Raw genomic sequence first — 24,808 nt, 5'->3', positions numbered from 1 at the left:
CTGGTGGCGCAGTGGTTGAGAGTCCGCCTGCCGATGCAGGGGACACGGGTTTGTGCCCCGATCCCGGAAGATCCCACATGCCGCAGAGCGGCTGGGCCCGCGAGCCATGGCCGCGGAGCCTGTGTGTCCGGAGCCTGTGCTCCGCAACGGGAGAGGCCACAGCAGTGAGAGGCCCGCGTACAGCAAAAAAAAAAAAAAAAAAAAAAAAATGGTCAAAGGACTTATATAGACATTTCTCCAAAGAAGACATACAAATGGATGACGAGTATATGAAAATATACTCAACAGCACTAATCATCAGGGAAATGCATATCAAAACCATGATGAGGTGTCACCTCACACCTGTTAGGATGGCCATTAACAACAACAACAACAACAACAAAACAGAAAACAAGTATCATAAGATGTGGAAAAATTGGAACCCTTGTATACTGTTGGTGGGAGTGCAAAATTTTAAAGTCATTATGGAGAACAGTATGAATTTTCTGCTGTTAAAATTAAAAATAGAATTACCATGTGATCCAAAAACCCCACTTATGGGTATTTATCCAAAAGAATTGAAATCAGGATAGCCAAGAGATATCTGCACTTCCATGTTTGTTGTTATTCACAATAGCCAAGAGGTAGCAACATTTAAATGTCCCTCCGGATTACACACACACACACACACACACACACACTGGAATATTATTCAGCCATAAAAAGAAGGAAAAGCTGTCATATACTATAACATGGATGAACCTTGAGGACATTATGTTAAGTGAAATACTCCAGTTACAGAAGGATAAATACTGAATGATTCTACTTATAAGTTGTATCCAAAATAACTCATAGAAACAGAGTAGAATGGTGGTTGCTGGGGGGAGAGGGAAATTTGAAGTTAATGTTCAGTAAGTATAGAGTTTCAGTCATGAATGTTGAAAAAATTCTAGAAATCTGCTGTACATCACTGTGCTTAACAATACTGAACACTTAAAAATTTGTTAAGGGTAGATCTCATGATATTTTTAATAATTTTTTTACAATTAAAAAAACTCTTGGGCCTCCCTGGTGGCGCAAGTGGTTGAGAGTCCGCCTGCCGATGCAGGGGATACGGGTTCGTGCCCCGGTCTGGGAGGATCCCATATGCCGCGGAGCGGCTGGACCCGTGAGCCATGGCCGCTGAGCCTGCGCGTCCGGAGCCTGCGCGTCCGGAGCCTGTGCTCCGCAACGGGGGAGGCCACAGCAGTGAGAGGCCCGCATACCGCAAAAAAAAAAAAAAAAAAAAAAAAAAAACTCTTACCGCATGCAGTTAAAATGATGATTGCTTATAGATTAATATTTCATTCTTTTTTACTAATTTTCCACTTTGTGCTGAATTTATGGGCAAACCTGCACTATAAGAAATATTAAAGGGTGTTCTTTAGTCAGAAAAAAAATTACAACACGTGGAAAATTGTAGCTATTGAAAAAAAGAAAAAGACACTAGAAACAGTAAATCTGTGAATAAATCTAAAAGACACTTTTCACTATTTTTTTTTATTTTTTAGAGATAATTTAAGCCAACATTGTACCCATGTATTTGAATGCTTATAATGTTTGTACAAATAAAATTTATTACAACATTGCACATTGTACAAGTATCCAAATTAGTTCTATACACATTGTCTTGAAATTGTTTCCGCAGAGGCCTCCATTAGTTCACAACTGTAGGGAGTGAGCTACTTGGGGAAAAAGAGTATGTTTTTAATCATGTAACTCCAGCACCTAATAGTAGGGTGTTTTTTTTTTTCATACATTTTAAAATATTTGTCGAGTGAATAATTAAAATTAGAGGGTGCAATGAAATTTAATTTTTTTATTTCCTCAAAGCATCTTTACTTATTTTCACATTACAAAGCCAGTGCTCTGTATTAAAATATTGAAGAATTGAAACGTGAATTTACTAAAGGCCATGAAATGGGCAATAAAAAAGAGTGATTTAAGTAATAAATTGTCTACAAAGATAAAATTCTTCCTTAGCAATTGTCTTTTTGAGTTTTCACTTAATTGATTCATGTTCTAAATAAATTTAACTAATGTATGTTGATATATACTGTACAAAAATTTTAAAATATGCTTAGCATGTTTGTTTTCTATATTTTAAAATTGTCTTTTAGACTGATATTTTCTATTTCTTACAATGTTTAATACTGCAAAATAATTTTCAATATCTAAAATGTGTGTTTGAGAAAAATAACAGAGCATGTGCAAAGTATATTTTTCCAGGAGTACAGTACTCTGAGGTGTTGTGGTAACTTGAAACTAAGAAATTAATTCCATTTTAAATCATTATTTCAAAAACTAAATGTATCACTCAATTTCTGGTATTGGTCATTGTTTATACTTGGTGTTTTAAGTAAAATTACCTACAAAATATTCAGTAAATGTAATAATGTAAAATAAACTATGTAAATGCATTCTTTGTTTTCAGGAAGATGGGAAGTTATTCAACACACTGAAATCAAGTGATAAAGCATCTATTTTCACAAAGAAATTTAAATAATAATGACAGAATTTGATTTCCTTTTGTGCATCTTCTTTGTTGGTAAAATAAAATACATGTGAAGTTTGTAGGTTGTTTGGAGATATCTGGGGCAGTGGTGTTGCAATTCAGTTTATGCTGGATTGCTGTGAAAACACTACTAGGAATTTGTAATTTCTAATTAGAGATTTCTTTACTACTAGGAATTTTGGAATAGTCACCCACCTGCCAGGTTTACCAGCTGATGAACACCATAGCCACTTAAGCAATTTGTAGTTCTCTTTATTGAAAAATGACTCTCTGGATAGTAATTCATATGATTATGGTATCTTCAGCAGCAAAACTAAACAATTATCAGTTATATTTTTAATCACTTGTTTGTTATTTGTACTAGCTTGCATAATAAATGTGTGTGAAAATTAGGGCCAAAGAATGTGTACATTAGTCAACCTACTTGTAGCACAGAAATAGTATTTTTGTTTTATTTTATTTTCATTTTATTGGAGTATAGGTGATTTACAATGTTGTGTTAGTTTCAGGTGTACAGCAAAGTGATTCAGTTATATATATATATATATATATATATATATATATATATATATATATATATTCTTTTCCAGATTCTTTTCTCATATAGGTTATCATAGAATATTGAGTAAAGTTCCCTGTACTATACAGTAGGTCCTTCTTGGTTATCTATCTTATATATAGCTGTGTGTGAATGTTAATCCCAAATTCTTGATTTATCCCTCCTTCCCACATTTCCCCTTTGGTAATCATAAGTTTGTTTTCGATATCTGTAAGTCTGTTTCTGTTTTGTAAATAAGTTCATTTATATCATTTTTCAAATTAGATTCCACATATGAGTGATATCATGATATTTATCTTTCTCTGTCTGACTTACTTCACTTAGTATGATAATCTCTAAGTCCATCCAAGCTGCTGCATTGACGGCATTATTATGCCATCAATGTCATTATGGCATTACTGAATGGCATTATTTCATTCCTTTTTATGGGTCAATAATATTCCATTGTATATATGTACCACATCTTCTTTATCCATTCCTCTGTTGATGGACATTTAGGTTGCTTCCATGTCTTGGCTATTGTAAAGATTGCTGCCATGAACATTGGGGTGCATGTATCTTTTTGAATTATAGTTTTCTCCAGATATATGCCCAGGAGTGGGATTGTTGGGTCATATGTTAGTTCCATTTCTAGTTTTTTAAGGAACCTCCATACTGCTCTCCATAGCAGTTGTACCCATTTATATACCCACCAACCGTGTAAGAGGGTTCCCTTTTCTCCACACCCTCTCCAGCATTTATTGTTTGTAGACATTTTGATGATGGCCATTCAGACAGGTGTGAGGTGATATCTCATTGTAGTTTTGATTGGCATTTCTCTGATAATTAGTGATGTTGAGCATCTGTTCATGTGCTTTTGGGCCATCTGTATGTCTTCTTTGGAGAAACATCTATGTTGATCTTCTGCCCATTTTCTGATTGGTTGTTTGTCTTTTTGATATAGAGTTGCATGAGTTGCTTGTATATTTTGGAGATTAATCCATTATCAGTCATATTGCATGCAAATATTTTCTCCCATTCTCTGGGTTGTCTTTTCACTTTGTGGAAAGCTTTAAAGTTTAATTAGGTCCCATTTGTTTATTTTTGTTTGTATTTTTATTACTCTAAGAGGTGGATCAAAGAAGATATTGCTGCAATTTATGTCAAAGAGTGTTCTGCCTATATCTTCCTCTAGGAGTTTTGTAGTGTCCAGCCTTACATTTAGCTCTTTAATCCATTTTGAGCTTATTTTTGGGTATGGTGTTAAAGAATGTTCTAATTTCACTCTTTTATATGCAGCTGTCCAGTTTTCCCAGCACTACTTGATGGAGAGACTATCTTTTCTCCATTGTATATTCTTGCCTCCTTTGTCATAGACTCTTTGAACATAGGTGCATAGATTTATTTCTGGGCTTTCTATCCTGTTCCAGTGATCTATATTTCTGTCCTTGCACCAGTACCATACTGTTTTCTTGACAGTAGCCTTGTAGTATAGTCTGAAGTCAAGGAGCCTGATTCCTCCAGATCCGTTTTTCTTTCTCAGGATTTCTTTGGCTATTCAGGGACTTTTGTGTTTCTATACAAATTTTTAAATTTTTTGTTCTAGTTCTTTGAAAAATGCCATTGTAATTTGATAGGGATTGCATTGAATCTGCAGATTTCCTTGGGTAGTATAGTCATTTTGAAAATCTTGATTCTTCCAATCCAAGAACATGGTATATCTTTCCATCTCTTTGTGTCATCTTCAATTTCTTTCATCAGCATCTTACAGTTTTCAAAGTACAGGTCTTTTGTCTCCTTAGTTAGGTTTATTTCTATGTATTTTATTATTTTTGATGCAATGGTAAATGGTATTGTTTCCTTAATTTCTTTCTGGTCTTTCATTATTAGTGTATAGGAATGCAGTAGGTTTCTGTATATTAATTTTGTATCCTGCAGATTTACCGAATTCATTAATGAACTCTAGTAGTTTTCTGGCAGCATCTTTAGTATTTTCTATGTAGAGTATCATGTTATCTGCAAACAGTGACAGTTTTACTTATTCTTTTCAAATTTGGATTCCTTTTATTTCTTTTTCTTCTCTGATTGCCATGGCTAGGACTTTTATTCAACATTGTCATGTTGAATAAAAGTGATGACAGTGGATAGCCTTGTCTTATTTCTGATCTTACAGGGAATGTTTTCAGCTCATCACTGGGAATGATGTTTGCTGTGGGTTTGTCATATTTGGCCTCTGTTTTGTTGAGGTAAGTTCCCTCTAAATGGGTGTTGAGTTTTATCAAAAGCCTTTTCTGTGTCTATTGAGATGAAGAAATAGTATTTTTAAAATTGTAGGTTCAGTATATTACTATTTAAACCAATATGATTATCATAGGCATCTTTGGAAAATTTTATTATCCCAGTAGGCATCCATTCAATATATATTACTTAAAAAGACACTCTTCTGGCTTCAAAGAGTTTGCAGTCAGTCTAGGAGGTAGAATACATGTTTTAATGGTCACCAGAATGCAATGTAGTAAAACTTTGTTTACTCTGAGAACACAAACAAAATTAACACCTGGGGGCCTCCAGGACAGTTTCCAAAATAATAGTAATTAAATTGCATCTTAAAGATTGTATAGATATCAGTTGGGTAAAGTATTGGGAGAAGAGTAGCAAGAAGGATATTTCTGGTGATGGAATAGTTCTGTGTCTTGATTATGGTGGTTGTTACACAAATATATGTATGTGATAAGTTTCATGGAATACTCATAATAACACAGACATATACAAATGAGTACATGTATAAAGCTGAAAAAGATCTGTGACTTATACTAATTTTAATTTCCTGGCTTTGATAATGTACTATAGTTATGTAAGATATTATCATTGAGGGAAACTGGGTAATAGATACATGGGGCTTCTCTACTACTTTTGCAACTTTGTGAGGATCTCTACTTACTTCAAAATAAAAATGTTTTTAAGCATCAAAAAGCAAACAGGTAGCAAAGTTCTTTAGTATTATCAAAGAGACAGTGTGTGAGCCTGATGAAGCAAAGTTTAGATTGATTCAAATTCAGTGAACACTTATTCAGTACTTGTTGTCTGACAGACTCTGCAATGTGTCTTACATATATTACTTCTCTTAATTTCTACAACAAATATATCAGTTAACATGTACTGAAGTTATAGAGACTTACTGTTAAAAGAGAATGGATTAAATCCTGCAGGCAGGCAGGCAAATTTTAGAATTCTCTACTTCCCAAGCACTTCATATCCTCCCCACCAAGACATGTACACACACATTTGCCACTCAGATTTTGACAGTTATATTAAAGCCAGAATATTTTGAATGTTTGGACACTTGCTGTTATGGGCTAAATTTTGTCCACCCAAAACTCATATATTGAGGTCCTAAACCCCAGTACTTCAGAATGTGACTATATTTAAAGATAGGGTCCTTAAAGAGGTAAAAACTGAGGCAGTTAGGGTGGGCCCTAATCCAATCTGACTAGTGCCCTTATAAGAAGAACAACTTGCACACAGAGACATTAAGGATGCACAAGCACAGAGGAAATAGCATATGGAGACACAGGAAGTAGGAAATTACCTGCAAGCCATGGAGAAAGCCAAAGAAACCAATCCTTCTAATATCTTGATCTTGAATTTCTAGTCTCCAGAATTAGAAAAAATAAACTCTTGTTTAAGCAACCCATATTTGGTTATGGGGGCCCTAGCAAACTAATACACTTGAATATTGATTTTTCTTCTGTTACTTCTTAACTTTGCTAAGTAACCCTCAAATCTTAATGTGCACAAGAAGTATTTTATAAGGCTTTATACTGAAGACTATAACATGTGACTTCATATTTAAGAGAATTATAATATTAATTTTGAATATATAAAATGCTTGCTTTACAATCCTATTTCACCAAACTAACCTTGTATTAAATGCATTCTACTATACCTCAAGATAAATAATTGTTTTATGGTGCAAGTAATATGACTAATAATAAAACAGTCCTATTTTTCAAGATATGTCATTCATTTTCATATTGAATAACATATGGAAAGTATTAGGACTCACTGAAATAAAACTGTTAACCTTGTCTCTAGAAGTTTGTTGGCTTATACATTTCTCATTATCTTGATTTCAAAGATATTTTATGGACAGGTAACAAAGCTATTCTTTGTCATCAGAGACCTATTAAGCAAACCACATGAACAAAAGACATGGTTGCAGATCATGGAAATATGGCTGACCACCATTTATAGAAAATGATTGTGTTTTGGTTATGATCTGATAGTGCCTTGTCACTTGTTCTCTTGTGTGTTCTCTCAGTAGCCAACTTCTGGCAGAATTTGGTGATGTAAGACTGCTTAAGATGAATCTGGAAACAAGAACTTGACTTTGTATCACAAACAAAACATCCATAATGATTTATCACTATGTTTTTTATATCTTTATTGCCTTCTTCAAGTGCCTACAATTTAATTGCTTTAGCATACTCGCTACTGTTACACCCAGTGTGTCACTAAGTGCTTAGAGTGTGGCCTCAGGTAACTCACACACCCTATCTGACCTTAAGTTATTTTGTCTGTATAATGTCTCAGTCTAGATCATCCTAAACCTCAGTGTGATTGTATTTGGAGACAGGGCCTTTAGGGAGGTTATTAAGGTTAAAGGAGGACATAGGGGATGAGGTGCTAACCCAATAGATTAGTGTCCTTATAAGAAGAGGAGGAGACACCAGCAGTTTGTGTACATAGAAAAAAGACCATCTTGCAAGCTAAGAAGAGAAGCCTCAGGAGAAACTAAATTTTCTAGCACTTTGATCTTGGACTTCTAACTTCCAGAGCTATGGAAACATAAATTTCTGTTGTTTAAGCAACCTAGTATACTGTATTTTGTCATGGCAGCCCTAGCAGACTAGTAACGTGTCTCTACTTGCAAAAGTATTCCTCTGTTATGGATGTCCTAAATCTGAGATTACCTAGAGATAGAGATTAACACATAAGAAATTTAATACAAGCAGTAAGAGAAAGAAATGTTTTAAAATACTACAGAACATCTATTATTCATACTAAAAATGTCTTCATCAGACAATATAGATGTAATTTCATTTTAGCTGTGAGTTTCTTTTATATTTCAAACTGTAACTATGTTATATCAAAAGTATTTTGGTTTATTTTTCCCTAGACAACTAGAACATTTTAATTGCATCTAGACTAGTCATTAGATGATAAAATTACAAACTGGTTTAGTGGAGTTTTTCTTTGGAGCAAGATGGTTTCAAGTTAGTACAAGAGTAAGATAATTACTGATTCTAAGTTAAAAAGCATATGTAGCACATTAAATGGAGACAAAGAAGCAAGAATCAACACTGTTGACTCCACATGGAGCAAAATAGAGATATGAATTTTAAAAAGGAATAAACACTAAAGACATATTTATCTCTGATTGCAGAACAAAACCTTGTGGGAACCTTACCAGCACTATCTCTACCTCCTTTTCTTAAGATTTTCATTTAGTGTAACAAAAACGTGCAGGGAGTAAAATCTCAAAGAAGCTACTGTGTCAGCTTCTCTGTCCTTAGGTAATGATGACCCAAGCAGAAAAAATAGAATGATTTAGACCAGCAGCTGGTAATATGTTCAGACTCTCACTTAGCCTTGATACCTCTTGAATCCAACAAAGCCACAAGTTCAGGAAAGTGGTGGATTTTTTAAATAATCTCAAGTGTCAGGAGAAGTTTGAGTGAGCAGACTTTAAAATGGAAGTAGCATAGGAAGATAAGTAGAATCTTATAAGAATTTTAACATGATCAAATTTTAAGCATATGAAATAAATCAAAACCCAAGATATTTGTAATCATGTAGAAAGTAGAAGGTATATGTTTATTAATTGCCAGAAGTATAACTCAATAAATGTATTCATATTATTATGTAAAGTTATTCTAAGTACTTTAACTCATGTGAGAGGAAACATCTGTATTTTCTATCCTGTCAAATAAAATCATTTGTAGATGAGAGTTCAGAGATAATTATCAAAACATCTAGGAGGCTTGCCTTCAATACAGTCTCATAAAGGGGGATACTGAAAGCATATGTAAAATAATGGAATATAAAATATTCTTGAAGAATCTTAATTTCTTATTTTATTTAAAATTAACTCTCAAGGTGAAAAAATGTATACATTAAACTCAGAGTCAGCACCTCTGCACCAGTCATGATTAACGACAAATTCACTCACTTGATAGTCTTCCCACTGAGATAGTGAAGCATGGAAGCAAGATGCTGATTACACACCTGGCAAGGGCTTTTTATTCAACCTATGGGGTCCTGCTAGAATGCTTCATGATCACAGCCACTGTAATCATTACCTCCTATGAGGGGAAAAGTAGAGCAGCTAATGTTGGTAACAGACTAGTTACTTCATCCCATCACCAGATCTTGTTTATCAAATTCTTTTTGATTAAGTGTGACACAATTTCCATTTTCATTAATGTCAGCAAAATTTAGATGCACAAAGTTCTTTTCAGTGTGACAATATATAAAAGCAAAGGGAGGGCATCAAGATTGCTTCATGTTTCTATTAACCTTAAAAAGTCTCAAGAAACCAATTGTATGTTGGAATGCCAGAATACATAGGTTTTAATTATAAGATGACTCTGTTAGGTGTTTTAAACTTGCAGAGTACATGCTTTATACTTAGGCCATATACTGGCATCTAAGGAAGAGACAAGATTGCAATGAGAAGAGGAAGGGAACTGGTTACAGGAAAATGAGGTAATGGAAGTCTGAAAAAACAAACAGCAAGAGTGGAAATGAGTAGGAGGAGATATACAAAAAAGGAAAAAAAAAAGTATTATTCACGCTACAGCAGCAATCCCATATACAATGCTTCTCATTTTTTAATGTTTTTAAAACTAATGTCCTTAAAGAATAATTTGGAAAATTGGAGTTTAAAAGAGTTTGGTGAAATTAATAGCAGACATATTTTACAAGGAGGGGTTAATGTCTATGACAGTAGTTACCACATGTTAGGTGATGCCACGTAATGTTCTAAGTTTGTTACATGGACCAATTCATTTACTCATCTCAACAACTCTAGGAAATATTAGAATTATTATTATTCCTCTTAGATGAATAGCTTCATTCCTACTGCACTGAAGTAATCAGAAAAAGACAGTAAATATCAACCTACCCACCAGTTTTCTTATCTACATGCTCATCTTTCCTACCAGTTTCCACAGAATAACTATCCACACTCCTATAAAAACCAAATCATTTTACATGTGACTAGGACTCTGCAATAGCAGTCCTATATTCTCTCTTCTACAGCCCCAATTTCTCCTGCTCTACTGGGTCATCTTCATAGGTTGTATACCATGCTACTTTTTTTCTGATCGTTACTCCTATTACTTGGCAAGTTACTGTCCCATTTATTTCTTCCCCGTTTGAAGCAAAACTCATTCAGATTCACAGTTCTTTATATCCATTCTCTGTTAAGCCCACACTACCAGCCTCTAACTCCTACTCCAGCAAAATATTCTTGTTAAGTGCTAGCAATAATCTCCATGCTGCTAAATTTAATAGCCATTTTATTTGGCCCTTAGGGAATCATTTGTCATGGTTGATCCTCCCTCCTCCTTGATAGAGTCTCTCCCTTGGCTTGATTACACCCAGAAACTATTCCCAGAAAAGCAATATTTAAAAGATGGTCTTCCTATGTTTTAAAGAAAAATCCAGAACAGAACATGTAATTTTCATAAAATAAGAGTTATGTTAAAATGTAGGTATTCAGGGTCACCCATAAAATGTATAGTGTCTAGGATAAGAGTATCAATGAAGCCCATTTACCATATATCTCAATATTTAAAAGTTATAAATCAAGCTAAAAGAGCTATTAAATATATTCTGTATTTTTTATTGGCTTATATTCTTCCCCCCAGGTGTAATGAGGTGTAATTGACAAATAAAAATTGTATATATTTAACACAAACAAAATGATGTTTTGATATATGTACACATTGTAAAATGATTACCACAATCAAACTAATTAACATATACCTCATCTTATATAGTTATCATTCATGTGGGGGGAGGTGGGTAAGAACACTTAAGATCTACTCTCAGCAAATTTCAAGTACACAATGCAGTATTATTAGGTATTGTCATCACGTACATTCGATCTGGAACTTATTCATCTTATAATTGAATGTTTGAACCTTTTGATGTTGGCTTATATGGTTTTGTAACCAAAAAAAAAGTATTTTGTTGCTTTATTTTTCTTTCCTAAACTGTGTGCTTTTCTGTTCTCTGTTTCTATTACATTATTGACTTTTACTCATTCTCAGTTATTCAAAGATTTGTAGCAAAAGAAAATTTCATTGTATTTAAAATATGTATGATATATTTTTATCAAAAGCAAAATTGAAGATAATGGAAAGCACTGAAAAAATAATTTATATATCTTTCAAAAGCTATTTTATTGTATTCTAAAATATCCATTACTTATAAATATTACATACTAAAATTAAAAAGCAAAACAAAAATTTTACATAAAAAATGTTAAAATTTAAATCAAGCATATAAATAAAGCTAGAATTTTAATTTGGGGAAAATTAAATAAATGTTAGTAAATGTATAAAATATTATCTAGCATCCAATATTGTCCATTGACTTGTCAATATAGTAAACTATTACTACTTTTCTTACATGTTATGTCTACACCTTCATTTATTCAAATATAAGAGTGATTCAAATTGATTGATATTTCAAAATCTTCCTCAGTCACCATGTGCCATGCTAATTTGTGACTACTTTTAGAGCTACAAATTGAGTCTTGAACAGAAAGAAACAAAAGGATTATATCTACCATTGAGAAATAATACTTTGTTGTGCAAGAAACTACTGCATTTTAGCTGAGAAGGATTTGACGAGTTAATTTGTCCCCTTATTTATTCAATACTGCTGCTCAAATTATCTCTCCCTACACTTCTAAGTATTTTCTGCTTTAACATCAGCAAAGACATAATCCATAACTGATCCCAGCAATAGAACCCAGTCACTGTGATTTCCAAGGGTATAGGAGATATGGAAAGGAGCACCTCAGAGATTGAAAGGTATCAGTCACATAAAAAATGTTTAGAATTACAGGTAGTGTGCTAGTTCTGCGCACCAGATTGGAAGCAACAAAGATGTTTGTATGTTCTTTAATAAATTTATTTTCTGTATGTTTGCAATATTTAAGGCTTTCTAAGGATGCCAAGGTAGGGGTCTTTTGTGTATGGATCTATGGTAGAATTCTGTGAACTATTGTTAGTTATTATTGCATTAGGGTTATTATTATGTCAACAGGCCTTCAAGTGTGACTATGATATACATCACTGGTTTACCAACTGCATGTTCTGAAGGCTTCCATGGATGGGACCGTCACAGAAGAAAACAGAACAAATTGGGATGTGGACAATCCACGCCCAGTTACTAGCACAGCTCTGGCTTTATCTGATTTAGAGGGAGATTTTATTCAGGTTTTAAAATATTGTTGAGAGATTTTATCATGAATAGATGTTGAATTTTGTCAAATAATTTTTCTACATCTGAGATCATCATGTAAATTTTATCCTTTGTTTTATGCTAATTAATTTTTTTGAAAAATGGTTGAAATATATCATAGAATGCAACTTGAAATAATTGAGATTTGTAGACTAAAATGCATCACAGAAAATGTGAAATCTATATTCATATGGTTTATGAGTTTTAAAAATATTGTATTTACTATAAGTTTTTGATGATAGACAGTTTTGAATGTTACAGAATTTGGACTTATAAATTTTATTCATAGTTTTAATAGATAGCATAAGGTATCATTTAATTCCTTATCTCTCAAAGCAGATGCATCTTTCAGAGTCCTTCGGGTTGAATTGACATTTGAATCTGAATACAAACCTTTAATTTTTCAGCCATTTCCATTATTCTTTGCTTTGCTAGGAATGAAGGTTTAAAATGTAGGAAAAGGAACAAGGTATGAGTCAACTGAAATTTGTTTAAAGCAAGAAAAAATAAAACAACCTGTTTTCTATTCATATGAGAATCTGTCACAAACCAAAGGAAGTACTTAGTTTTTATTGTTTAACTTTAAAGTATAGATCCTCAAAAGACTTATTCAAATTTGAAATAAATTTTTCATATCTAAATAGATGCTTATAAAAATTGAGGAAACATTGTGAAAGTCATTCCTGGGAACCACAGTAGCAGGACTTAATTAGAAAGATCAGGGACTTCCCTGGCGGTCCAATGGGTAAGACTCTGTGCTTCCACTGCACAGGGTGCAGGTTTGATGCTTCATCAGGAAACTAAGATCCTGCATGCTGTGCATGGTACGGCCAAAAAAAAAAAAAAAAAAAAAAGTAAAATCAGAGACCACTGAAATGACATTTTGCTAATAGTCTAGTTAATTTAGAAACATATAAGTCTATTGATTAAACAATAAATAGAAACTTGATCCATTTTATAATTGGATTGTAAGGTAGGGGTCCAATTTCATTTTTCTGCATGTGGTTATCCAGTTTTCCCATTTGCCATTTGTTGAAGACACTATGCTTTCTCCATTGGGTGTTCCTTGCTTCCTTGTCCAATATTAGTTCTGAGCTATTATGTTCCATTGGTCTATGTGTCTATTTTCATGCCAGTATAATACTGCTCTTATTACTTTAGCTTTGTAATGTAGTTTGAAATCAAGAAATGTGATGCCTCTAGCTTTGTTCTTCTTTCTCAAGATTGCTTTGGTTATTCAGGGTCTTGTGGTTCCATACAAATTTTAGGATTGTTTTCCTATTTCTGTGAAAAATGCCATTGGAATTTTGATATGATTGTGTTAAATCTATAGATGACTTTGGGTAGTGTGGACAATTTAACAATGTTACTTCTTCCTATAAATGAACACTAAATAGATACTTTTCCAGAGAAGGCATCCAGATGGCCAACAAGTACATGAAAATTACTCACCATCACCAATCATCAGGGAAATGTAAATCAAAACCACAATAAGCTCTCACCTCACATCTTTTAGACTGGATATCATTAAGAAATCAAGATATAACAAGTGTTTCTGTGGACGTGGAGAAGAGGGAACCCTTATACACTGTTAGTAAGAAAGCAAATTGTTTCAGCCACTGTGGAAAACAGTATGGAGATTCCTCAAAAAATTAAAAATAGAACTACCATATGATCTAGCAATTCTGGGTATATATTCAAAGGAAATGAAAACAGGGTATCAGAGATATATATGCACATCAATGAGATAAGTCAGACAGAGAAAGATAAATGTTTTATGTTATCACTTATATGTAGAATATTAAAAAAAGCCACACTCATAAAAACAGAAAGTAGAATTGTGGTTACCAGAGGCTGAGGATGGGGGAATAAGGGAGATGTTGTTAAAGGGTACAAACTAGCAACCAGTAGAAAATTAAGTCTTGGAGATCTAATGCACAGCATAGTGATTACAGACAACAATACTGTACTACTATAAAATTAAAAGTTCCTTAGAGATGAGATCATAATTATTCCCACCACAAAAAAAAGAAACGATAGTTATGTGATGTGATAGAGGGATTAGCTAATGTTATGGTAGTAATAATATTGCAACATATATGTATCAAATCAACAGGTTGTATACCTTAAACTTACATAATGTTATGCCAATTTTATCTCAATTAAAAAAAAAAAGGGACAACCGGGTTCTCTCCACACAAAAACAATCATGGTTGCTTTACACTCTAACATTAAGGGCACCTAGCTGTGGATAACTATCCTCATGTTAAATATTTGAATATTTGATCATTTTTTGTTGTTGCTATTTTAATTATGTTTATATATATATATATATTTTCCTTTTCTCACCTGTGCTTTTACCCAACAAAACAATCAGTAGTCAGATAACTGAGACCAAGAAGCCTTTAAAGTTTCTCTCAGCTTGACACAAAGAGTATATCTGTGTGCTTTACTGAAATTCTCTCACATTCAAAGATTGCATGGGTGCTCAAGGATTTGGTGATATCTGTGAACTATTCCCTATTTCTTATAGATGTGGTATTACTATTAGATACAAAGGAATTGATTTGAAAATTATTAATATAGATTTATTTCTGTTATATGTCAACTAACAGTATCCAATTGCTTTTCAGCAAAACCACATATAAATAGTCATAAAGTGATCAAACTATATATTTTTTAAAGAAAAACAGGAAATCTCAAGTGTATCTATGGAAGTCAATCTAGATTTTTGGGGGGGATTCTTCTGACTCTTATCTCATATTGGAAGAAAAATTGATTGAAAGAAAGTACATTAATAAAATGCTGGATGTTCAAAGATAGGCAGTGAAATATGGAAGAATGCTACTTTTTATTCACATAATTTTCTGATTTTTAACATGAGTATGTAATTAAAACTAACAACTATTAACTACATGCCTTGATCACCAGTAATGTTTTCCTGGGAAGAACTCAGTTAGTTTAAATTATAAAAAAATAAAATAACTTTAGTTGTGTTTCAAGTCAGGCTGTGATACTAACCATAATTTTATTTTATTTTTTATTTTTATTTATTTATTTTAAACACCTTTATTGGAATATTACTGCTTTACGATGGTGTGTAGTTTCTGCTTTATAACAGAGTGAATCAGTTATACATGTACATATGTCCCCATATCTCTTCCCTCTTGCATCTCCCTCCCTCTCACCCTCCCTATCCCACCCCTATAGGTGGTCACAAAGCACCGAGCTGATCTCCCTGTGCTATGCGGCTGCTTCCCACTACCTATCTATTTCACTTTTGATAGTGTATATATATATCCATGCCACTCTCTCACTTTGTCCCAGCTTAAGCTTTCCCCTCCCTATATCCTCAAGTCCATTCTCTAGTAGATATGCATTTTTATTCCCGTCTTGCCCCTACATTCTTCTGACCATTTTCTTTCTTTTTTTTTTTTTTAGTTTCCATATATGTGTGTTAGCATATGGTATTTGTTTTTCTCCTTCTGATTTAGTTCACTCTGTATGACAGTCTCTAGGTCCATCCACCTTACTACAAATAACTCAGTTTCATTCCATTTTATGGCTCAGTAATATTCCATTGTATATATGTGCCAAATCTTCTTTATCCATTCATTGGTTGATGGACATTTAGGTTGATTCCAAGTCCTGATTATTGTAAATAGAGCAGCAATGAACATTTTGGTACATTCTTCTTTTTGAATTATGGTTTTCACAGGGTATATGCCCAGTAGTGGGATTGCTGGGTCATATGGTAGTTCTATTTGTATTTTTTTAAGGAACATCCTTACTGTTCTCCATAGTGGCTGTATCAATTTACATTCACACCAACAGTGCAAGAGGGTACCCTTTTCTCCACACCCTCTAAAACATTTATTGTTTGTAAATTTTTTGATGATGGCCATTCTGACTGGTGTGAGATGATATCTCATTGTAGTTTTGATTTGAATTTCTCTGATGATTAGTGATGTTGAGCATTCTTTCATGTGTTTGTGGCAATCTGTATATCTTCTTTGGAGAAATGTCTATTTAGGTCTTCTGCACATTTTTGGATTGGGCTGTTTGATTTTTTTTTTTTTGATATTGAGCTGCATTAGTTGCCTATATGTTTTGGAGATTAATCCTTTGTCAGTTGCTTCATTTGCAAATATTTTCTCTCATTCTGAGGTTTGTCTTTTCGTCTTGTTTATGGTTTCCTTTGCTGTGCAAAAGCTTTTAAGTTACATTAGGTCCCATTTGTTTATATTTGTTTTTATTTCCATTTGTCAAGGAGGTGGGTCAAAAAGGATCTTGCTGTGCTTTATGTCATAGAGTGTTCTGCCTAGGTTTTCCTCTAAGAGTTTGATTGTGTCTAGCCTTACATTTAGGTCTTTAATCCGTTTTGAGTTTATTTTTGTGTTTGGTGTTAGGGAGTGTCCTAATTTCTTTCTTTTACATGTAGCTGTCCAGTTTTCCAGGCACCACTTACTGAAGGGGCTGTCTTTTCTCCATTGTATATTCTTGCCTCCTTTATCAAAGATAAGTTGACCATATGTGCGTGGGTTTATCTCTGGGCTTTCTATCCTGTTCCATTGAACTATATTTCTGTTTTTGTGCTAGTGCCATACTGTCTTGTTTACTGTAGCTTTGCAGTATAGTCTGAAGACAGGGAGCCTGATTTTTCCAGCTCCATTTTTCTTTCTCAAGATTGCTTTGGCTATTCGGGGTCTTTTGTGTTTCTGTACAAATTGTGAAATTTTTTGTTCTAGTTCTGTGAAAAATGCCAGTGGTAGTTTGATAGGGTTTGCATTGAATCTGTAGATTGCTTTGGGTAGTAGAGTCATTTTCACAATGTTGATTCTTCCAATCCAAGAACATGGTACATCTCTCCATCTATTTGTATCATCTTTAATTTCTTTCATCAGTGTCTTATAATTTTCTGCATACAGGTCTTTTGTCTCCTTAGGTAGGTTTATTCCTAGATATTTTATTCTTTTTGTTGCAATGGTAAATGGGAGTGTTTTCTTAATTTCACTTTCAGATTTTTCATCATTAGTGTATAGGAATGCAAGAGATTTCTGTGCATTTTGTGTCCTGCTACTTTACCAAATTCATTGATTAGCTCTAATAGTTTTCTGGTAGCATCTTTAGGATGCTCTATGTATAGTATCTTGTCATCTGCAAACAGTGACAGCTTCACTTATTCTTTTCCAATTTAGGTTCCTTTTATTTCTTTTTCTTCTCTGATTGCTGTGGCTAAAACTTTCAAAACTATGTTGACTAATAGTGGTGAGAATAGGCAACCTTGTCTTGTTCCTGATCTTAGTGGAAATGGTTTCATTTTTTCACCATTGGGAACGACATTTGCTGTGGGTTTGTCATATATGGCCTTTATTATGTCAAGAAAAGTTCCCTCTATGCCTACTTTCTGGAGGGTTTTAACCATAAATCCGTGTTGAATTTTGTTAAAAGCTTTTTCTGCATCTATTGAAATGATCATATGGTTTTTCTCCTTCAATTTGTTAATATGGTGTATCATGTTGATTGATTTGCATATATTGAAGAATCCTTGCATTCCTGGGATAAACCCCACTTGATCATAGTGTTTGATACTTTTAATTTGCTGTTGGATTCTGTTTGCTAGTATTTTGTTGAGGATTTTTGCATCTATGTTCCTCAGTGATATTGGCCTGTAGTTTTCTTTCTTTGTGACACTTTGTCTGGTTTTGGTATCAGAGTGATTGTGCCCTTGTAGAATGAATTTGGGAGTGTTCCTCCCTCTGCTATATTTTGGAAGAGTTTGAGAAGGATAGGTGTTAGCTCTTCTCTAATAGTTTGATAGAATTCGCCTGTGAAGCCATCTGGTCCTTGGCTTTTGTTTGTTGGAAGATTTTTAATCACAGTTTCAATTTCAGTGCTTGTGATTGGTCTGTTCATATTTTCTATTTCTTCCTGGTTCAGTCTCAGAAGGTTGTGCATTTATAAGAATTTGTCAATTTCCTCCAGGTTGTCCATTTTATTGACATATAGTTGCTTGTAGTAATCTCTCATGATCCGTTGTATTTCTGCACTGTCAGTTGTTACTACTTTTTCGTTTCTAATTCTATTGATTTAAGCCTTCTCCCTTTTTTTCTTGATAAGTCTGGCTAATAGTTTATCAATTTTGTTTACCTTCTCAAAGAACCAGCCTTTAGTTTTATTGATCTTTGCTATCATTTCCTTCATTTCTTTTTCATTTCTTTCTGATCTCATTTTTATGATTTCTTTCCTTCTGCTAACTTAGGTTTTTTTTTTTTCTTCTTTCTCTAATTGGTTTAGGTGTAAGGTTAGGTTGTTTATTTGAGATGTTTCTTGTTTCTTAAGTTAGGGTTGTACTGCCATAAACTTCCCTCTTAGAACTGCTTTTGCTGCATCCCATAAGTTTTTGGTCATTGTGTTTTCATTGTCACTTTTTTCTAGGTATTTTTTGATTTCTTCAGTGATCTCTTGGTTATTAAGCAGTGTGCTGTTTAGCCTCCATGTGTTTGTATTTCTTACAGATACTTTTCCTGCAATTGATATGTAGTCTCATAGCGTTGTGGTCAGAAAAGATACTTGATGCAATTTCAATTTTCTTAAATTTACCAAGGCTTGGTTTGTGACCCAAGATATGATCTATCCTGGAGAATATTCCATGAGTACTTGATAAGAATGTGTATTATGTTGTTTTAGGATGGAATGTCCTGTAAATATCAATTAAGTACATCTTCTTTAATGTATCATTTAAAGCTTGTGTTTCCTTATTTATTTTTATTTTGGATGATCTGTCCATTGGTGAAAGTGGGGTGTTAAAGTCCCCTACTATGATTGTGTTACTGTTGATTTCCCCTTTTATGGCTGTTACTATTTGCCTTATATATTGATGTGCTCCTATGTTGGGTGCATAAATATTTACAATTTTAATATCTTCTTCTTGGTTCGATCCCTTGATCATTATGTAGTGTCCTTCTTTTTCTCTTGTAATAGTCTTTGTTTTGAAGTTTTTTTTTTTTTTTTTTTTTGATATGAGAATTGCTACTCCAGCTTTCTTTTGTTTTCCATTTGCATGGAATATCTTTTTCCATTCCCTCACTTTCAGTTTCTATGTGTCCCTAGGTCTGAAGTGGGTCTCTTGTAGACAGCATATATACGGGTCTTGTTTTTGTATCCATCCAGCCATTCTATGTCTTTTGGTTGGAGCATTTAATCCATTTACATTTAAGGTAATTATTGATATGTATGTTCCTATTACCATATTCTTAATTGTTTTGGGTTTTTATTGTGGTCTTTTCCTTCTCTTGTGTTTCCAGCCTAGAGAAGTTCCTTTAGCATTTCTTGTAAAGCTGGTTTTGTGGTGGTGAATTCTCTAAGCTTTTACTTGTCTGTAAAGATTTTAATTTCTCCATGAAATCTGAATGAGAACCTTGCTGGTTAGAGGGATTTTGGTTGTAGGTTTTTCTCCTTCATCACTGTAAATATGTCCTACCACTCCCTTCTGGCTTGCAGAGTTTCTGCTGAACGATCAGCTGTTAACCTTATGGGGATTCCCTTATGTGTTATTTGTTGTTTTTCCCACTATTTTATCTTTTAATATTTGTTGTTTGTATTTAATTTTTGTTACTTTGATTAATGTGTCTTGGCATGTTTCTCCTTGGATTTATCCTGTATGGGACTTTTTGTGCTTTCTGGACTTGATTACCTATTTCCTTTCCTGTATTAGGGAAGTTTTCAACTATAATCTCTTCAAATATTTTCTCAGTCCCTTTCTTTTTCTCTTCCTCTTCTGGGACCCCTATAATTCGAATTTTGGTGCATTTAATATTGTCCCAGACGTCTCTGAGACTGTCCTCAATTCCTTTCATTCTTTTTTCTTTATTCTGCTCTGCAGTAGTTATTTCCACTATTTTATCTTCCATGTCACTTTTCCGTTTTTCTGCCTCAGTTATTCTGCTACTGATCCCTTCTAGAGAATTTTTAATTTCATTTATTGTGTTATTCATGATTGTTTGTTTTCTCTTTCATTCTTCTATGTCCTTGTTAAACGTTTCTTGTATTTTCTCCATTCTATTTCCAAGATTTTGGATCATCTTTACTATCATTATGCTGAGTTCTTTTTCAGGTAGACTGCCTATTTCCTCTTCATTTGTTAGGTCTGGTGGATTTTTGCCTTGCTCCTTAATTTGCTGTGTGTTTCTCTGTCTTCTCATTTTGCTTAACTTACTGTGTTTGGGATCTCCTTTTTGCAGGCTGCAGGTTTGTTGTTTCCATTGTTTTTGGTGTCTGTCCACAGTGGCTAAGGTTGGTTCAGTGGGTTTTTTAGGCTTCCTGGTGGAGGGGACTAGTGCCTGTGTTTTGGTGGATGAAGCTGGACCTTGTCTTTCTGGTGGGCAGGTCCACGTCTGGTGATGTGTTTTGGGGTGTCTATGGCCTTATTTTGATTTTCGGTACTCTCTGTGCTAATGGGTGGGGTTGTGTTCCTGTCTTGCTGGTTGCTTGGCATAGGGTATACTGCACTGTATCTTGCTGGTCGTTGAGTGGAGCTGGGTTTTGGTGTTGAGATGGAGATCTCTGGGAGATTTTCACCATTTGATATTATGTGGAGCTGGGAGGTGTCTTGTGGACCAGTGTCCTGAACTTGGCTCTCCCATATCAGTGGCACAACCCTGACGCCTGGCTGGAGCACCAAGAGCCTGTCCTCCTCATGGCTCAGAATAAAAGGGAGAAAAAGAATGAAAGAAGAAGGTAAAATAAAATAAATTTATTAACATAAAAAATATTTATTAAGAAAAAAAATTTTTTAAGTAATAAAAAAAAAAATCGGACAGATAGAACCCTAGGACAAACGGTAAAAGCAAAGCTATACAGACAAAATCACACACAGAATCATACACATACACACTCACAAAAAGAGAAAAAGGGAAAAAATATATATATATATCTTTGCTCCTGAAATCCACCTCCTCAATTTGGTATGATTCATTGTCTATTCAGGTATTCCACAGATGTAGGGTACATCAAGTTGATTGTGGAGGTTTAATCTGCTGCTCCTGATGCTGCTGGGAGAAATTTACCTTTCTCTTCTTTGTTTGCACAGCTCCTTGGGTTCAGCTTTGGATTTGGCCCCGCCTCTGTGTGTAGGTCCCCTGAGGGCATCTGTTCTTCACTCAGTACAGGGTTAAAGGAGCAGCTGATTCGGTGGTTCTGGCTCACTCAGGCTGAGGTCAGGGATGGGTACAGATGCGGGGCGAGCCTGCGGCAGCAGAGGCTACCATGACATTTCACCCGACAGAGGTGCATCATGCGTTCTCCTGGGGATTCTGTCCCTGGATCACAGGACCCTGGCAGTGGTGGGCTGCACAGGTTCCTGGGAGGGCCAGTGTGGATAGTGACCTGTGCTTGCTTACAGGCTTCTTGGTGGCTGCAGCAGCATCCTTAGCGTCTCATGCCCTTCTCTGGGGTCTTCACTGATAGCCGCAGCTCACGCCTGTCTCTGTAGCTCCTTTAAGTGGCGCTGTTAATCTCCTCTTCCCCTGCACCAGGAAACAAAGAGGCAAGAAAAAATCTCTTGTCTCTTTGGCAGCTCCAGACTTTTTCCTGGACTCCCTCCCGGCTAGCTGTGATGCACTAGCCCCTTTCAGGCTGTGTTCATGCAGTCAACCCCAGTCCTCTCCCTGGGATCTGACCTCCAAAGCCCGAGCCTCAGCTCCCAGCTCCCAACCATCCTGGGGCGTGAGCAGACAAGCCTTTCAGGCTGGTGAGTGTTGGTCAGCACCAATCTTCTGTGCGGGAATCTGTTGGCTTTGCCCGCCACACCCCTGTTGTTGCGCTCTCCTCCATAGCTCTGAAGCTTCACCCCTCTGCCATCCACAGTCTATGCCCTCGAAGGGGCTTCCTAGTGTGTAGAAATCTTTCCTCCTTCACAGCTCCCTCCCACTGGTGCAGGTCCCGTCCCTATTCTTTTGTCTTTTGTTTTGTTTTGTTTTTTTGCCCTACCCAGGTATATGGGGAGTTTCTTGCCTTTTGGAAGGTCCACGATCTTCTGCCAGCATTCAGTAGTTGTTCTGTAGGAGTTGTTCCACATGTTGATGTATCTGTGGGGAGGAAGGTGATCTCTGCGTCTTACTCTTCTTCCATCTTGAAGCCCATCCCTGACAATAATTTTATATCACTAATTAGAATATTATCTTGAATTTCATTTAATTGTGTTATCATTTTTAAACAGGCTTTTACTGTAGCTATAAAATTTGCCTTTATATTGTTACTCTTTAAAAAACCTATTTTTGAAATAATAAAGATAAAATTCTCAAGGAAAATATTTTTTACCAATACTTTGTTTTATAAAAGTTTTATAATTTGAGCAATTTTCAAGTCATTGATATCCTCAATGAATTATTTCATGAGAAAATTATAAATCTTTTTTTTCTGATCAATTTACATTGTCTTTTAAAATTTAATCTTAATAACTTTTAAGCCCAAAATAGAACAAAATATTTATTTTTATAATAAATTGCTGAGAATAGTTAGCATGCTAATCAATATTATCTCATATTAGCTATGTATATATCTTTGAACACTTACTTGAAGTGACCATATATTTTGTGGATTACACATACATTACTGGGAAATATTTTAAAAAGCAAAAATTATATGTCGTTTCCTACATGTTAAAATGTTTTGAATGATATAGATATTGTACAAATAAAGCCATTTTATTTAATTTACTTTTTATTGAAGTATTGTTGATTTACAATGCTGTGCTTGTTTCAGGTATACAGCATAGTGATTATATATATATATATATATATATATATATATATATATATATATATACTCTATCATTTTTCAGATTCTTTTCCATTATAGTTTATTACAAGATATTGAATATAGTTCCCTGTGCTATACAATAGGTCCTTTTTGTTTATCTATTTTGTATATAGTAGTGTGTATATGTTAATTCCAAATTCCTAATTTACCTCCCTTCTCCCAACCTTCACTCTCCCCTTTGGTAACCATAAGTTTGTTTTCTATGTCTGTGAGTCTATTTCTGTTTTGTAAATAAGTTCATTTGTATCCTTTTATTTGATTCCACATATAAGTGATATCATGATATTTGTCTCTCTCTGTCTGACTTATTTCACTTAGTATGATAATCTCTAAGTCCATCCATGTTGATACAAATGGCATTATTTCATTCTATTTAATGGTTGAGTAGTATTCCAGTGTCTATGTATATACCACATTTTCTTTATCCAATCATCTGTTGATGGACATTTAGGTTGCTTCCAAGTCTTGGCTATTGTGAATAGTGCTACTATGAACATAGGGGTGCATGTATCTTTTTGAATTATGGTCTTCTCCAGATATATGCCCAGGAGTGGGATTGCAGGATCATATGGTAGCTCTATTTTTAGTTTTTTAAGGAACCTCCATACTGTTCTCCACAGTGGCTGCACCAATTTATACACCACCAACAGTGTGGGAGGGTTCCTTTTTCTCCACACTCTCTCCAGCATTAATATTTGTAGACTTTTTGATCATTGCCATTATGACCAGTGTAAGATGATGCCTCACTGTAGTTTTGATTTGCATTTCTCTAATAATTAACAATGTTGAGCATCTCTTCATGTGTCTGTTGGCCATTGGTATGTTTTCTTTGGAGAAATATCTATTTAGGTCTTCTGCCTATTTTTTGACTGGCTTGTTTGGTTTTGGGGTTTTCTTTCTGATATTGAATTATATGAGCTATAAGTTTATTTCAGAGATTAATTCCTTGTCCATTGCATCATTTGCGAATACTTTCTCCCATTCTGTAGCTTGTCTTTTCATTTTGTTTATGGCTTCCTTTGCTGTGCAAAGGTTTTCAGTTTAATTAGGTCACACTTGTTTATTTTTGCTTTTGTTTCCATAACTCTAGGAGGCAGATCTAAAAAAATATTGCTGCAACTTATGTCCAAGTGTTCTGCCTATGTTTTCCTCTAGGAGTTTTATAGTATCTGGTCTTACATTTAGATATTTAATCCATTATGAATTTTTTTGAATATGGTTTTAGAGAATGTCCTAATTTCATTCTTGTACATGTAACTGTCCAGTTTTCTCCGCACCATTTATTGAAAAGACTGTCTTTTCTCCATTGTATATCCTTGTCTTCTTTGTCATAGATTAATTGACCATAAGTGTGTGGGTCTATTTCTGGGCTCTCT

The sequence above is a fragment of the Mesoplodon densirostris genome, chromosome 8, assembly GCF_025265405.1.
Source record: "Mesoplodon densirostris isolate mMesDen1 chromosome 8, mMesDen1 primary haplotype, whole genome shotgun sequence".
In the NCBI taxonomy this organism is placed as follows: domain Eukaryota; kingdom Metazoa; phylum Chordata; class Mammalia; order Artiodactyla; family Ziphiidae; genus Mesoplodon; species Mesoplodon densirostris.
The sequence above is the reverse complement of the archived record's forward strand: the minus strand, read 5'-3'. Positions refer to the sequence as shown.